The sequence below is a fragment of the Hordeum vulgare genome, chromosome 2H (assembly GCF_904849725.1).
Source record: "Hordeum vulgare subsp. vulgare chromosome 2H, MorexV3_pseudomolecules_assembly, whole genome shotgun sequence".
NCBI classification, from domain to species: domain Eukaryota; kingdom Viridiplantae; phylum Streptophyta; class Magnoliopsida; order Poales; family Poaceae; genus Hordeum; species Hordeum vulgare.
Window position 1 is genome coordinate 374335895 of NC_058519.1, and position 16908 is coordinate 374352802.

Below are 16908 nucleotides of genomic sequence, written 5' to 3' on the forward strand. Positions count from 1 at the left end.
CTGTTAAGTTTTGTGTGGATGAAGTGTTCGAAGATCAAGGATGTATCGATATGAGAAGAATAAGGAGAGACAAGAGTTCAAGCTTGGGGATGCCCAAGGCACCCCAAGTAATTATTCAAGGAGTATCAAGCATCTAACCTGGGGATGCCCTGGGAGGCATCCCATCTTTCTTCATCGATAATTATTGGTATGTCTCGGTTTTCATTTTGTTCACATGATATGCGCAAATTCTTGGAGAGTCGTGTGCATTTTATTTTTCTTTTGGAAATGCACGATCCTAGTATGGGATAGTTCTTGGTTGATTTATAGAATGCTCTTTGCACTTCACTTATAACTTTTGAGTATGGCTTTATAGAATGCTTTGTGTGCTTCATTTATATCTTTTGAATTTTGGATGTTTGCTTCATTACATTAGAAACGCCGTTATTTGTAGAATGCTCTTTTGTTTCACCTATATTTACTAGAGCATGTAGAGGTCTTTTGTATAAAGAAATTAAAATCTCATGCTTCACTTATACCTATTTAGAGAGTTAACAGGAATTGCCATTCACACGGTTAGTCATAAAATCCTACATAAAACTTGCAGATCACTGAATATGACATGTTTGATTCCTCAAAATAGTTTTGCAACATTAAGATGGTAATATGTGGGGGTACTACTGAATGACCGTGGTTTAGTAAGAATATTGGTGTTTAGGTTTGTGATTCCCTAAGCATGCACATATAGTCTCTAGTTATGCGATGAAGTTGGAGCATAATTTATCCTTGATTAGAATCCTTTGTGTTCTTATAATTGGGGTCGTGTGATGGTTAAATCATACAAACCTTGTACCTAGGGGCATGCAGTAGTAATTCACTTCGAGAGAGCTAATAAGGCTTTACAATAAGTATGTGAGTTCCTTATGACTAATTTGAATCCATCGATATACAAAGTCTCACCTTTCCGTAATTGTTGGCCTCCTCGGTGGTGTATGGTGACCCACAAGTATAGGGGATCAATCGTAGTTATACCTGGGAATACTTCGGGCCGGGCCAAAAAAAGCCCGGTCCTGAAAACTCAGGACCGAGCCCGGCCCGGTCCAACTACCGGGCCTAAATAATGGGCCCAAGCCCGGCCCGAGCCGGAAAAAGCCCAACCGGGCCCAACTAGGTTGGCCCATGTGCGGCGTAAAATCAACATTCTTAAAGCCCGAGTTGGTCCCACTCCGACCGTCGGGCTCAAATTTCAGGCCCGAGGCTAGCCCAATGGCATGTTTAGGCCTGGCCCGGCTTGGAATTTTTGGGTCTGGTTGGGTCAGGCCGTCCAGGCAGGGCTGCCCATGGGTAGGTATAATCGTAGTCCTTACACTAAGTAATAGTATCAAATCCAACAAGGAGTAGAAGGAAGTTATAAGCGGTTTTTAGCAAGGTATTCTCTACAAGTGACGTAAGAAACAATGATAGATAGTTTTGTAGCAAAATAATTTGTAACAAGTAATAAAAGTAGCAAGTGTGCAACTAGGTGGTCTAATCCTCTTTATAGCAAAGGACAAGCCTGAAAGTTCTCTTATATAAACTAAAGCGCTCTCGAGGACACATGGGAATTTTCGTTTAGTCACATTCATCATGTTGAGTTGATTCACGTTCCTTACTTTGATAATTTGAAATATGGGTGGACCGGTACTCGGGTGCTCTTCTTACTTGAACAAGCATCCCACTTATGATTACCCCGTCTCGCAAGCATCCGCAAGTATGAAAGAAGAATTAATATAAATCTAACGATATCATGAGACATGTGGATCCAAATAGGCCCCTTACGGAATAATGCATAAACATAGGGTTTAAGCTTATATCACTCTAGCGACCAATCATCTACTTATTACTCCACAATGCCTTCCCTTAGGCCCAATTATGGTGAAGTGTCATGTAGTCGATGTTCACATGGCACCACTAAAGGAAACAATAACACACATATCATGAAAATATCAAATGAATACCAACTTCACATAATTACTTATAACAAGACTTCTCCCATGACCTCGAGAACAAAAGCAATTACTCACTAATCATCATCATGCTCAAGATCAGAAGTATAACAAATGATAAAGGACCTGGACATATTATTTTCCACCAAGTAAACCAACAAGCATCAACTACAAGATGTAGTCAACACTACTAGCAACCCACAGGTACCAATCTGAGGTTTCGAGACAAAGGCTGAATATAAGAGATGAATTAGGGATTGAGATGAGATGGCGCTGATGAATATGTTGATGAAGATTGGTTCTCCCACGAAGGAGGCAGATGATGATGGCGTTGATTTCCCCCTCTGTGACTCCCTCGATTTGATCGTACGCTAATCATACACGCAAATGCGTACGACCAAGCTCAAGGACTCACGGGAAGATATCACAACACAACTCCACACACAAATAAAAACATACAAGCTTCATATTACAAGCCAGGGGCCTCGAGGGCTATAATACAAAAGCTCAAGAAACACACGAGTCGGCGGAAGCAACAAATATCTGACGACAGACATACAACATGGAAAATGCCTTAGAGAAGGCTAGCACAAAATATACATTGGTCAAATGAGGTGAGGCCTCCTGCCTGGGAGTCTCCTGAACTACTCCTGGTCGTCAGTGGCCTCCATGTAGAAGTAGGCACCGGCGGGGTAGTAGACGTCGTCGGTAGGATAAGCCATGTCCTGGGCTCCATCATCTGGTTGGTAGGATACACCATCTCCTAGGCTCCATCATCTCGTCTGCAGGATATGCCATCTCTCGGGCTCCATCAATCGTATCAAGGGAAAAAGGGGGAGCAAAGCAACGGTGAGTACTCATCAAAAGTACCCGCAAGACTGACATCAGAACTATACTAAGTATGCATTAGTATCAAAGGAATGGGGTTATATGTGGACTGACTACAATAATGCGAGAAAAGTGAGAAGGGGCTAGTTCTATCCAAGACTAGCATCTTCAGGGGTCTTGCAGCAATAGATGAGAGTAGATCAAGTAACAAAATTATATGGTCATATTGTTGGAGCAAATTTAATTATGTCACGCCCATAGATTCTTCCTTAACTCCCTGCGAGAAAGCAATCCCGGAGCAAACATTCCAGTTAAGGAACAGTTCTAGTTGTATTAGATAGGGGCACAACTCCAAATCATCCTGTAACCGTGGACACGGCTATTGGAATAGTTAATTTTTATCCCTACAAGGGTGCACCACAGTACCCAACACGCTTGACAAAATTTAGCGGGACACACTTTCCTGGGTCATGCCCGGCCTTGTAACATGAACACGTCGCAGCCCTACCTAGGCTCAACAGAGAGGTTAGCCCACTGGTCTAAATCCTAAGCATGCAGGGGTCATGGGCTCATCACCCTTTGCGCCCGTGCATGATGCAAGGGTGGCCGAGGTCAGTCCTGGCACCTCTTATACAAGAACGATGCTTACGCGGACCACTCGGGAGTGCGCCTCTCCATTGCTAACGTCTGAAGAGCTTCAAATGATACCACGACATCGAGTACCCATAACTTCTCCCACGTGAAGGTTAGTGCGAAAAGGTCTGCCGACCAACTCATATCAAATACCAAAATCCAATTAGCATTTTAATTAACAGTGCAGCGATGATCAGCAATCCACGATATGTGGTCCCGTCGCCCCATCTCGAGGATGTGTGGCAATGGCCAAGAATGCCCGGCCACGCCTCGTCACATTCACACGGGAATCCACCGGCAACACACCTTTTAGGTATCCAGTAGGAAGGTCAAGTAACTGTGTGGCAGTACCATCAGAGGGATCCGAGGTATCACCCTCGATGGATTTAGAACGATGTAACCGTCAAGGTGGCCAGGGAGAATCACCCTCGATGGACCGTGCTTGATGGGTTGTACGACATAGTCGTTATCGGAGGTGGTGAAGGAGGAATCATCCTCCGTGAACCACTGCCGGCTAACTACACTACAGAGCTAACATCAGGAGTACGTATTGAGGTGTCACCCTTGGTACTTGATAGTAGCTCTGCAGCGTCATACAACTAAGGGGGTGTGAGTGATGTGACGGGTCTTGGCTCGTCGATCAGTAGATCGATACTTGGTGATAAAACGGGACAATTGGACTAAGGGGTCAATGGGGATCAAGGCTCCACCTATACTAAACGGTTAAAGTGCGGTAGAGTAAAATAGAGTTCATCAAAAACAGGTTATGCATCAGTATAGGAGCTATCTACAATAGTAGAAAAATCTAATGCAAGCATGCGGGAGAAAGAATATGCTATGTAGGAATGATCAAGGGGGGTTTGCTTGCTTTGTTGCTCAGTAGACACATACAGATCCTTGACCGGGAAGTAGTCGATCAACAGATCATCATCGGTCTCGGGGTCTACCGAAAAGGAAGTAATGTAGGGGAAACACAATAAATAACACGGCAATTAAATGCATCACAAAGCATGACATGGCTATGTGCAGCGCTAGACATGAGCTAACGCAGTACTACACGTGATGGACGGATTGGGAAAATATTTGACGATATTTCTCGGGCATGTGGCTACTACCGGACACGCGAAAATGATGGGAAAGTTCCATGTTTGCTATGCTTGGGACATGTGACGGATGAACAGACAACTTATCCGGGTTCGTCTCGTTTTTCTGATCAACTTACATGTATAAAACTTTTTCATTCGAGCTACGGACTATTTTATAGGGATTTTTATTTCTATGCCCGTGGTTCCTTAATTATACTCACTTTCCCACATTCGCTTATTTTGCATCCTTTTTGAGCAACTTTTCGGGGGGGGGGGCGTGAGGAAAATATGAATGCAAAAACCCGACACATGGGGAAAAGTGAGGAAAAAGTTAACGAATGGGGAAAAGTGAGTACAACTAAGGAACGAGGGACATAGAAATAAAAAACCGTATTTTATATGATCTTATCAAAGTTTTAAACACTTTCTGCAATTTCGTTTAACTATTTATTTTATTATTCGATAACAGAAATATTTTCACACCCATAAGGAACTAGCCCTAGCGGATGACAAGTGGGGTCCAGGGTCAATTGTTGACCAATCAAAGTTGATTGGTCAACATGAGGTGTGGGGTCTTCCTGTCATAGTCTAGGTCCCTTTTTATAAAACTTTTATTTTTTTAAACTAGATTTATTAGTTAACATGGGGTTATTAGCATTTTTATTAGATATTAGAGGGGGGTAGCCCCTTAATTAAAAAAGGGGGGTTCGGGCCCCACTTGGCAGTGGTCGAGGCCAGCCACAGCTGGTCACACACACGCACATCCACTCATCGGGGAGACCAGGGCGCGACAAGGTCGCCGACGGGAGGAGGGGTGAGAAGGGCGGGCAAGTCGTGCGTGGGCGAGCGCAAGGACACGGGCGCGGCAGCAGCTGCCGACGGGGCAAAGCGGCAACAACATAGCAGCAGCAGCAGCACAACGACGGGAGCAGAGGACAGTGGCAGCACGGACGAGCCAGTGCGGGACAGCTGGCACGAGTGTGCGCGGCCACGACACACACCGATAGTGGCAGCGCGGTGGACTGAGAAGGGGGGCAATGTTGCAGTGAGGATCTAGTGGGAAAACAGTCGGGGCCTCACCGGCATTGGTGAGCGGAGGGGGCGACGAGGCATGGGGAGGCTGTTCGGGAGGCGGCCTGGGACGACGAACGTCGGGCGGAGAGGACCGCGGAGCCGGTGCGGGTCGGAGTCGAGGGTTGTGGAGAGGAAGAAGGCGAGGGGACATGTGCTAGTGGGGGGTCCGGTCGAGGCGATGGTGGGGCGGCGTGATACGTCTCCAACGTATTTGTAATTTTTGATTGTTCCATGTTATAATTCTTGCAATGGGAGAAGTGCTTAGTTTTGGGTTCAATCTTGCGGTGTTCTCACCCACTGACCAAGTAGGTGTAGCGAGGCATGTATTGTATTGTTGCCATCAAGGACAAAAAGATGGGGGTTTCATCATATTTCTCGAGTTTATCCCTCTACATCATGTCATCTTACTTAATGCGTTACTCTGTTCTTCATGAACTTAATAATCTAGATGCAGGCATGAGTTGATCGATGTGTGGAGTAATAGCAGTAGATGCAAAATATTTTTGGTCTCCTTGATACGGACGTGATGCCTATTGCTGCGGCAACAAAAGTCCTTCCCTGGCGCTTAGGAATTCTTCTTGTTACTTCTCTGGTTTGCGTCGATTTTCGCTTGAAGAGGAAAGGGTGATGCAGCACAGGAGCAGTAAGTATTTCCCTCAGTTTGAGAACCAAGGTATCGATCCAGAAGGAGGGCGTCGTCAGATCCAAAGTACCCGCGCAAACACAAACAAGCTTGCACCCAACACTTCAAAGGGTTTGTCAATCCCTTCAAGATTGTTTGCAAAGTGAGATCTGAAGGCGGAAAGTGCAACGAAGAAAAAAGTGTAAGGCTGAAAATATAGTGTGGCGTAGACCCTGGGGGCCATAGTGTTCACTAGAGGCTTCTCTCATAATAGCAAATATCACGGTGGGTGAACAAATTACTCTCGAGCAATTGATAGAACCGCGCAAAGTCATGACGATATCTAAGGAAATGATCTAGCATATAGGCATCACGTCCGAGACAACTAGACCGATACTTTCTGAATCTACTACTATTACTCCACACATCGACCGCTATCCAGCATGCATCTAGTGTATTGAGTTCATGATGAACAGAGTAACGCTTTAAGCAAGATGACATGATGTAGAGGGATAATCTCAAACCAATGATGAAAACCCCATCTTTTTACCCTTGATGGCAACAACATGATGCGTGCCTCGCTACCCCTTCTGTCACTGGGTGAGGTCACCGCACTGTATGAACCCAAAACCAAGCACTTCTCCCATCGCAAGAATCATAGATCTAGTTGGCTAGACAAAATCCACAACTCGAAGAGAATTACAAGGATATGAAATCATGCATAAGAGAGATCAGAAGAAACTCAAATAAGATTCATAGATAATCTGATCATAAATCCACAATTCATCGGATCTCGACAAACACACCGCAAAAGAAGATTACATCGGATAGATCTCCATGAAGATCATGGAGAACTTTGTATTGAAGATCCAAGAGAGAGAAGAAGCCATCTAGTTACTAGCTATGGACCCGTAGGTCTATGGTGAACTACTCACGCATCATCGGAGAGCTCATGGTGTTGATGAACAAGCCCTCAGTAGCCGAATCCCCCCTCTAGCAGGGCACCAGGACGTGCCCGAGATGGGATCTTGCGGAGACAGAAGCTTGCGGCGGTGGAAAAGTAATTGTGATCGTCTCTTGATTTTTTTTGGGAATATTTCGGAATATATAGTCGCAAGATCTAGGTCAGGGGACCTCCAGGGGGCCCACAAGCCTGGATGGTGCGCCCCCTGACCGTGAGGTGGGGGCTTGTGGGGCCCCTGGGGCTCTTCTGGCTTGGCTCCCAAGTTCTCCGATCTTCTTCTGTTCCAAAAAAATATTTTCGGGGATTTTCTTCCGTTTGGACTCCGTTTCAAAATCTCCTCTGAAAGGGGTCAAAAACATGGAAAAAACTGGAACTGGCACTTGGCACTGAGTTAATAAGTTAGTCCCAGAAAATAAATAAAAGGCATGCAAAACATCCAAAGTTTGACAAGATAATAGCATGAAACCATCAAAAATTATAGATACGTTGGAGACGTATCAAGCATCCCCAAGCTTAACTCCTGCTCGTCCTCGAGTAGGGAAGTGATAAAGAATGATTTTTTGATGTGGAATGCTACCTAGCATAGCTGTCCTTTGAAACTTCTTTCACGTGGCATGAATGTTCAGATCCGTAAGATTCAAAACAATAGTTTGCTATTGACATGAAAACAGTAATACTTCAAGCAAACTAGCAAGGTAATCATGAACTTTCAAAATAACAAGGCCAAAGAAAGTTATCCCTACAAAATCATATAGTCTGGCCATGCACCATAATCCTCACACAACTAATGTAAATCATGCACAACCCCGGAATTGGCCAAGTAATTGTTTTCGCACTCTTACTTTCTCAAACTATAGGTGGAATAGAGTGTGGTGGTGGTTGTGAGACAAAAAGGAGGAGATGGTCACATTGACTAGGCGTATCAATAGGCTATGGAGATGCCCATTAATAGATATCAATGTGAATGAGTAGGGATTGCCATACAAGAGATGCACTAGAGCTATAAGTATGTGAAAGCTCAAGAGGAAAACTAGTGGGTGTGCATCCAACTTGCTTGCTCACGAAGACCTAGGGCAATTTTGAGGAAGCCCATCATTGGAATATACAAACCAAGTTATAAAACGAAGATTCCCACTAGCATATGGTAGTGACAAAGCAAGAAGCTCTCAATCATGAAGAACATGGTGCTAACATGAAGCACAAGTGTGGAAAAACATAGTAGCATTGTCCCTTCTCTCTTTTTCTCTCATTTCTTTTTTTTGGGCTCTTAGGCCTCTTTTTTCTTTTCTCTTTTTTTTTGGGTCTCTTTGGCCTCTTTTTTTATTTCCTCACATGGTACAATGCTCTAATAATGATGATCATCACACTTTTATTTACTCACAGCTCAAAGATCAAAATGATGGTGACTCCATAGGAAATGCCTCCGGCAGTGTACCGGGATGTGCAACGATCTAGTATGATCATGCAATGGCAATATGAGAGTGACGACACAAGTCATGAGACGGAACGTTGGGAGTTGCATGGCAATATATCTCGGAATGGCTATGAAAATGCCATAGTAGGTAGGTATGGTGGCTGTTTTGAGGAAGGAATTTGGTGGGTTTGTGCACCGGCGAGAATTGCACGGCACTAGAGAGGCTAGCAATGGTGGAAGGTGAAAGTGCATCTATACCATGGGCTCACATTAGTCATGAAGAACTCACATACTTATTGTGAAAGTTTTTATTAGTGATCGAAACAAAGTGCTAAACGCATACTCCAAGGGGAAGGGTTGGTAGGTGTAAACCATCGCGCGATCCCGACCTCAACACAAAGGATGACAATCAATAGATCAATTATGCTCCGACTTCCTAACATAGCGGTTCACCATAAGTGCATGCTACGGGAATCACTAACTCCAACACAAGTATTTCTAGATTCACAACACCCTACTAACATAACTCTCAATATTACCGAATCCACGTCTCAAAACTAATAGAGAGGAATCAAAACTTCTCTTTCTATTCAATGCACATGAAGATGGAGGTTTTTGCATCCTCTTTGGGTACCTAGCACATTTGGGACTACTTTGATAGCATAAGCCAACTACCAAATCACACACCGCCATGCTCTAAAGATATAAGTGAAGCACAAGAGCAAAAGTATCTAGCTCAAAAGATATAAGTGAAGCACAAGAGCAAAAGTATCTAGCTCAAAAGATATAAGTGAAGCACTATGAGCATTCTAGCAAAGTCATGATGAGTGCATGTCTCTCTCTCTCAAAAAGGTGTGCAACAAGGATGACTGTGACACAACAAAAATAAAAGACTCCTAAGATACAAGACGCTCCAAGCAAAACACATATCATGCGGTGAATAAAAATATAGCTCCAAGTAATGTTACCGATGGATTGAAGACGAAAGAGGGGATGCCTTCCCGGGGCATCCCCAAGCTTAGGCTTTTCGGTGTCATTGATTTTGGCTTGGGATGCCTTGGGCATCCCCAAGCTTGATCTTTTTCCACTCCTTATCTCTTTGTCCATGACAACATCACCCACAACTTGAAAACTTCACAACACAAAACTTAAACAGAAACTTGTGATAACATTAGTACAAGAAAACAAACTACCACTTCTTTTGGTACTGTAGATAACTTGAATTCCATCTATATTGATGATCGGCTACTGTATTCTAACTTATGCATGGCTAGTACCCCCCGATACTAACCATAGTTTCATCAAAACAAGCAACCAACTCAACAAAAACAGAATCTGTCAAAAACAGACCAGTCTATAGTAATCTGTATACTTCGTATACCTCTGGTACCTCCAAAAATTTGAACAATTACTACGGTCTGGGGAAAAAGCATATCAATCAGTAGCAAAAAGAGTCAACTCAAAATCTCTTTCTGAATAAAAATGAAAACCATCTCATGAGCGAAAAGTTTCTGTCCTTTTCCAGCAGGATCAAACAACCATTACCAAGACTAGTCATAAAGGTTTTGCTTGGCTCAAACACAAAAATAAACACAAAAAAACACAATCACAACAGAATCATGAAAGTGTGGACGCAAAAAAACAGAAAGAAAAAGATAAGTTCATGGGGTTGCCTCCCAACAAGCGCTATTGTTTAACGCCCTTAGCTAGGCATAGGAGCGATAGAATCACGTATCGTCTTCTTTGGTGCTCAACCCATAAGTGGCCCTCATCATGGATTCATAAGGAAATCTTATTTTCCTTCTAGGAAATTGTTCCATGCCCTTCCTTAAAGGAAATTGAAATCTAATATTCCCTTCCTTCATATCGATGATAGCACCAATAGTCCTTAGGAAAGGTCTACCAAGAATAATAGGGCATGTAGGATTGCAATCAATGTCAAGCACAATGAAATCCACAGGTACATAGTTCCTATTTGCAATAATAAGAACATCATTGATCCTTCCCATGGGTTTCCTGATAGTAGAATCAGCAAGATGCAAATTAAGAGAACACTCTTCAATCTCATTAAAACCCAGAACATCAGATAAAGACTTTGGAATCGCAGAAACACTAGCACCCAAATCACACAAAGCATTGCTCTCATAGTTTTTGATTTCGATTTTGATGGTAGGTTCCCACTCATCATGAAGCTTTCTAGGGATAGAGACTTCCAATTCAAGTTTCTCTTCAAGAGCTTTTATCATAGCTTCGACGATATGATCGGTAAAGGCTTTGTTTTGGCTATAAGTGTGTGGAGAGTTCAACATGGATTGCATCAAAGAAATGCATTCAATCAAGGAGCAACTATCATAATTGAATTCCTTGAAATCCACAATAGTAATTTCATTACTACTCAAAGTTTTAACGTCTTCTACTCCACTTTTAATGCTTTTATCATCAAGATAGATGGACTCCGAATCCTTGGGGCACTTTTCAACCAAAGTGGATTCATATCCAGACCCATAATCATTAGGTTTGACACAAGAAAACAAAGATTCAATGGGAGTCACACCAGGCACTTTAAGATCTTCGTGATTCTCATCACGAGAACACGCCTTTCTCAGCCATTCATGTCTAGCACTAATTTGGGCGGTTCTTTCTTGGCTCTCAATCATGGAAACACGCATAGCTTTCAAAGTTTCATCCATGTTGATTTTGGGAGGAGCACATCTAACTTTCAAAGCATCAACATCACAAGAAATCCTATCAACGCTCTTAGCCAAATCGTCAATTTTCAGTAGTTTTTCCTCTATGGACGCATTGAAAATCTTTTGAGAGTTGATGAACTCTTGATATTACTCTCTAGATCAGAGGGTAATCTATTGTAATTTCCATGAGTATTGTTGTAGGAGTTGCCAAAGTTATTAGAGGAGTTACTAGGAAAAGGCCTAGGAACATAGTTTCCTCTAAAAGCGTTGTTGTTGCCAAAGTTATTCCTACCAACAAAATTAACGTCCAAGCTAGCGTTGCTACTCTCAATCGAAGAAGACAAAGTCATATCATTAGGATACAAAGGAGCACTTCTACTAGCAACCAAATTCATGAACTCATCCATCGTAGCACTCAACGAGTTAATTTCTTCTATAGCGTGTACCTTCTTACTAGTAGGTGACCTTTCAGTGTGCCACTGAGAGTAGTTCGTCATGATGTTGCCTAAGAGCTTTGTGGCTTGTCCTAACGTGATTTCCATGAACGTTCCACCTGAGGCAAAGTCCAAGATATTTCTAGAAGCAAAATTCAAGCGAGCGTAAAAGATTTGAATAATCATCCAAAGACTCAAGCCATGAGCGGGACAATTTCTAATCATTAATTTCATTCTCTCCCAAGCTTGTGCAACATGTTCATGATCAAGTTGCTTGAAATTCATCACATCATTACGGAGAGAGATGATCTTAGCCGGCGGAAAATACTTGGATATATAAGCATCTTTGCACTTATCCCAAGAATCGATACTATTTTTGGGCAAAGAAGATAACCAAGTTTTTGCGCGATCTCGCAACGAGAAAGGAAAAAGCTTCAATTTAATCACGTCATTATCCACATCTTTTTCTTTTGCATATCGCAAAGCTCACTGAAGGTATTGAGATGGGATGCGGCTTCTTCACTAGAAAGGCCGGAGAATTGCTCTTTCATAACAAGATTCAGCAAAGCGGGATTGATTTCGTATGACTCCGCACTAGTGGTGGGAGCAATCGGAGTACTAATAAAATCATTATTATTAGTATTCGAGAAGTCACAAAGTTTGGTGTTTTCGCTCATGGTGACTTCAGCAAGCAAGCAAGCACACAAGCAACCAAAAAGCGGGTGAGAAAAAGGGCGAACAAAAAGGCGAACGAAAAAGGCAAAATGGTGAAGTGGGGGAGAGGAAAATGAGAGGCAACGGGAAAACAAAGTAAATGCAAGAGATGAGTTTGCGACACCTACTTGGATGAGTTCTAGACTTGATCTTCCTCCCCGGCAACGGCGCCAGAAATTCTTCTGTTGTGGCAACAAAAGTCCTTCCCTGGCGCTTAGGAATTCTTCTTGTTACTTCTCTGGTTTTCGTCGGTTTTTCCCTTAAAGAGGAAAGGGTGATGCAGCACAGGAGCAGTAGGTATTTCCCTCAGTTTGAGAACCAAGGTATCCATCCAGAAGGAGGGCCTTGTCAGGTCCAAAGTACCTGCGCAAACACAAACAAGCTTGCACCCAACGCTTCAAAGGGTTGTCAATCCCTTCAAGATTGTTTGCAAAGTGAGATTTTAAGGCGAAAAGTGCAACGAAGAAAAAAGTGTAAGGCTGAAAATATAGTGTGGCGTAGACCCTGGGGGCCATAGTGTTCACTAGAGGCTTCTCTCATAATAGCAAATATCACGGTGGGTGAACAAATTACTGTCGAGCAATTGATAGAACCGCGCAAAGTCATGACGATATCTAAGGCAATGATCTAGCATATAGGCATCACGTCCGAGACAAGTAGACCGATACTTTTTGCATCTACTACTATTACTCCACACATCGACCGCTATCCAGCATGCATCTAGTGTATTGAGTTCATGATGAACAGAGTAACGCTTTAAGCAAGATGACATGATGTAGAGGGATAATCTCAAACCAATGATGAAAACCCCATCTTTTTACCCTTGATGGCAACAACATGATGCGTGCCTCGCTACCCCTTCTGTCACTGGGTGAGGTCACCGCACTGTATGAACCCAAAACCAAGCACTTCTCCCATCGCAAGAATCATAGATCTAGTTGGCCAGACAAAATCCACAACTCGAAGAGAATTACAAGGATATGAAATCATGCATAAGAGAGATCAGAAGAAACTCAAATAAGATTCATAGATAATCTGATCATAAATCCACAATTCATCGGATCTCGACAAACACACCGCAAAAGAAGTTTACATCGGATAGATCTCCATGAAGATCATGGAGAACTTTGTATTGAAGATCCAAGAGAGAGAAGAAGCCATCTAGTTACTAGCTATGGACCCGTAGGTCTATGGTAAACTACTCACGCATCATCGGAGAGCTCATGGTGTTGACGAAGAAGCCCTCCGTATCCGAATCCCCCCTCCGGCAGGGCACCAGGACGTGCCCTAGATGGATCTTGCGGAGACAGAAGCTTGCGGCGGAGGAAAATTAATTGTGATCGTCTCTTGATTTTTTTGGGGAATATTTCAGAATATATAGGCGCAAGATCTAGGTCAGGGGACCTCCAGGGGGCCCACAAGCCTGGATGGCGCGGCCCCCCTGGCCACGGGGTGGGGGCTTGTGGGGCCCTTGTGGCTCTTCTAGCTTGGCTCCCAAGTTCTCCGATCTTCTTTCGTTCCAAAAAAAAAATTCAGGGATTTTCTTCCGTTTGGACTCCGTTTCAAAATCTCCTCTTAAAGGGGTCAAAAACATGGAAAAAACAGGAACTAGCACTTGGCACTGAGTTAAAAAGTTAGTCCGAGAAAATAAATAAAAGGCATGCAAAACATCCAAAGTTTGACAAGATAATAGCATGAAACCATCAAAAATTATAGATACGTTGGAGACGTATCACCTATATGCATAATAATTGCCTTAGATATCTTCATAATTATTTGCCTTTCTATAAATTGCTCGACAGTAATTTATTCATCCACCGTATTATTTTTCTTTTATGAGAGACGCCTCTAGTGAAACCTATGGCCCATTGGGTCTATTTTCCACATTATATTTTCAGATCTATAAACCAAAAATACTTTTGTGAAATTTATTTACTTTTGTTTCCGCACTCTTTTATATCTATCTCTATCAGATCTCATCCTTGCAAATAACTCTGAAGGGATTGCCAACCCCTTCATAACGTCGGGTGGAAGTGTTTGATTATTTGTGTAGGTACTACTATTGGGGCCTTGCTTGTTCCTTCTACTGGATTGATACCTTGGTTCTCAACAAACTGAGGGAAATACTTATCTACTTCGCTGCATCACCCTTTCCTCTTCAAGGGAAAACAAAGGCAACCTCAAGAGGTAGCAAGAAGGATTTTTTGTGCCATTGCGGGGGAGGATACATAGCAAAATCAAGCCTACCAAGTACCCATCACAAACCCATCTCTTGCATTTACTTTATTTTCCATTTGCCTCTTGTTTTCCTCTCCCCCACTTCTAAAACGATTTGTAGAAAATACCAAAAAGATTTTCCTTTTTATTCACCCTTTTCCCGTTTGTCTTTTCGTTTGCTTGCTTGTGTGCTAGATTGCTTGCTTTGTCACGATGGCTCAAGAGAATACCAAGTTATGTGAATTTTTCACTACTACTAATAATGATTTTATTATTACTCCGATTGCTCCCGCCACTAGTGCGGAATCTTGTGAAATTAGTGCCGCTTTGCTCAATCCTGTTATGAAAGAACAATTTTCTGACCTTCCTAGTGAAGATACCACATCCCATCTAAATACTTCTGTTGAGTTGTGTGATATGAAAAAGAAGAAAGATGTGGATAATGGAATTGTTAAATTAAAGCTATTTCCTTTCTCACTACGGGATAGTGCCAAAACTTGGTTTTCATCTTTACCTAAAAATAGTATTGATTCATGGAATAAGTGTAAAGATGCTTTTATTTCCAAGAACTTGCCGCCCGCTAAGATTATCTCCCTTAGAGACGATATAATAAATTTTAAGAAACTTGATCATGAGCATGTTGCGCAATATTGGGAGAGGATGAACCTAATGATTAGGAATTGCCCCGTGCATGGTTTAAGTTTGTGGATGGTAATACAATTTTTTTATGCGGGATTGAATTATCCTTCTTGAAATCTTTTCGATTACGCTGCGAGTGGTACTTTTATGGAAATCACATTATGAGAAGATACTAAACTCCTAGATAATATTATGTTAAATTATTCTCAATGGCATACCGAAAGATCTCCTACTAGTAAAAAAGTGCATGCTATGGAAGAAGTAAACACCTTGAGTGGAAAGATGGATGAATTAATGAATTTTTTTGCTAGTAAGAATGATCCTATTGATCCTAGTGATATGCCTTTGTCTTCTTTGATTGGAAATATTAATGAATCTATGGATGTGAATTTTGTTGGTAGGAACAATTTTGGCAATAACGCGTATAGAGGTAATTTCAATCCTATGTCGTTTCCTAGTAATCCCTCTAATAATTATGGAAATTCATACAACAATTCTTACGAAAATTAAAATAAGATGCCCTGTGATATTGAGAATAATATTAAAGAATTCATTAGCTCTCAAAAAGGTTTCAATGCTATGACTGAAGAAAAATTGCTCAAGATTGATGATTTGGTTAGGAACGTTGATATAATTTCTCTTGAGATTGATTCTTTGAAAATTATATCTATTCCACCCAACCATGATATTAATGAGTTTCTAAAAGCTATGAGAATTTCTATTGATGAGTGTAAGGAAAGAACCGCTAGAATACGTGTTGAGCGTGAATGGCTTGAAAACGTGTTTTCTCGTGATAATAATGATGAAGATCTTAAAGTGATTGGTGTGACACCTATTGAATCTTTGTTTTCTAGCATAAATCTTGAAAAATATGGGACTGGAGATGAGTCATCTTTAGTTAAAAGGCGTCGCTATGATTCGGAGTTTTTAGATCTTAATGATAAGATTGATAAAGTGGGATGGAAGAAGTCAAAACTTTAAATAGCAACGAGCCCACTCTTTCGGATTTCAAGGACTTTAATTATGATAGTTGTGATGGGGAACGTCGCATGGGAAACAAAAAATTTCCTACACACGCGAAGACCTATCATGATGATGATCATATATGAGAGGGAGATCGGATCCACATACCCTTGTAGATCGCTAAGCGGGAATTGTTAAGAAACGCGGTTGATGTAGTGGAACATCTTCGCGATCCAAATCGCCGCCGTCCCACGATACGTCCCGATCTAGCACCGAACGGACGGCACCTCCGCGTTCAGCACACGTACAGCTCGATGACGATCTCCGCCTTCTTGATCCTTCAAGAGAGACGAAGGGGTAGCTGAATTCTCTGGCAGCACCATAGCGTGGCGGTGATGATGGTGGAGCTACTCCGGCACGGCTTTGCTGTGTCGAACCGATCTAGCTACTAGGTGTCACGAAGTAGTGGTGGGAGAGAGGTTTTGCAAAAAGGCTTGAGTAGAAAAAACCCTAAAACCCTCCACTATATATAGGTGGAACCAAGGGGAGGCTTGCCTTGCCTCCTACTCCAAGTAGGAGGCTTCGACCGAAGCAAGGAGGAAGCTCTCCTCCTCCAATTCGATTTGGTGGAGGAGTCCTTTCCTTCTTGTCCACCCTTTTTTTCTTC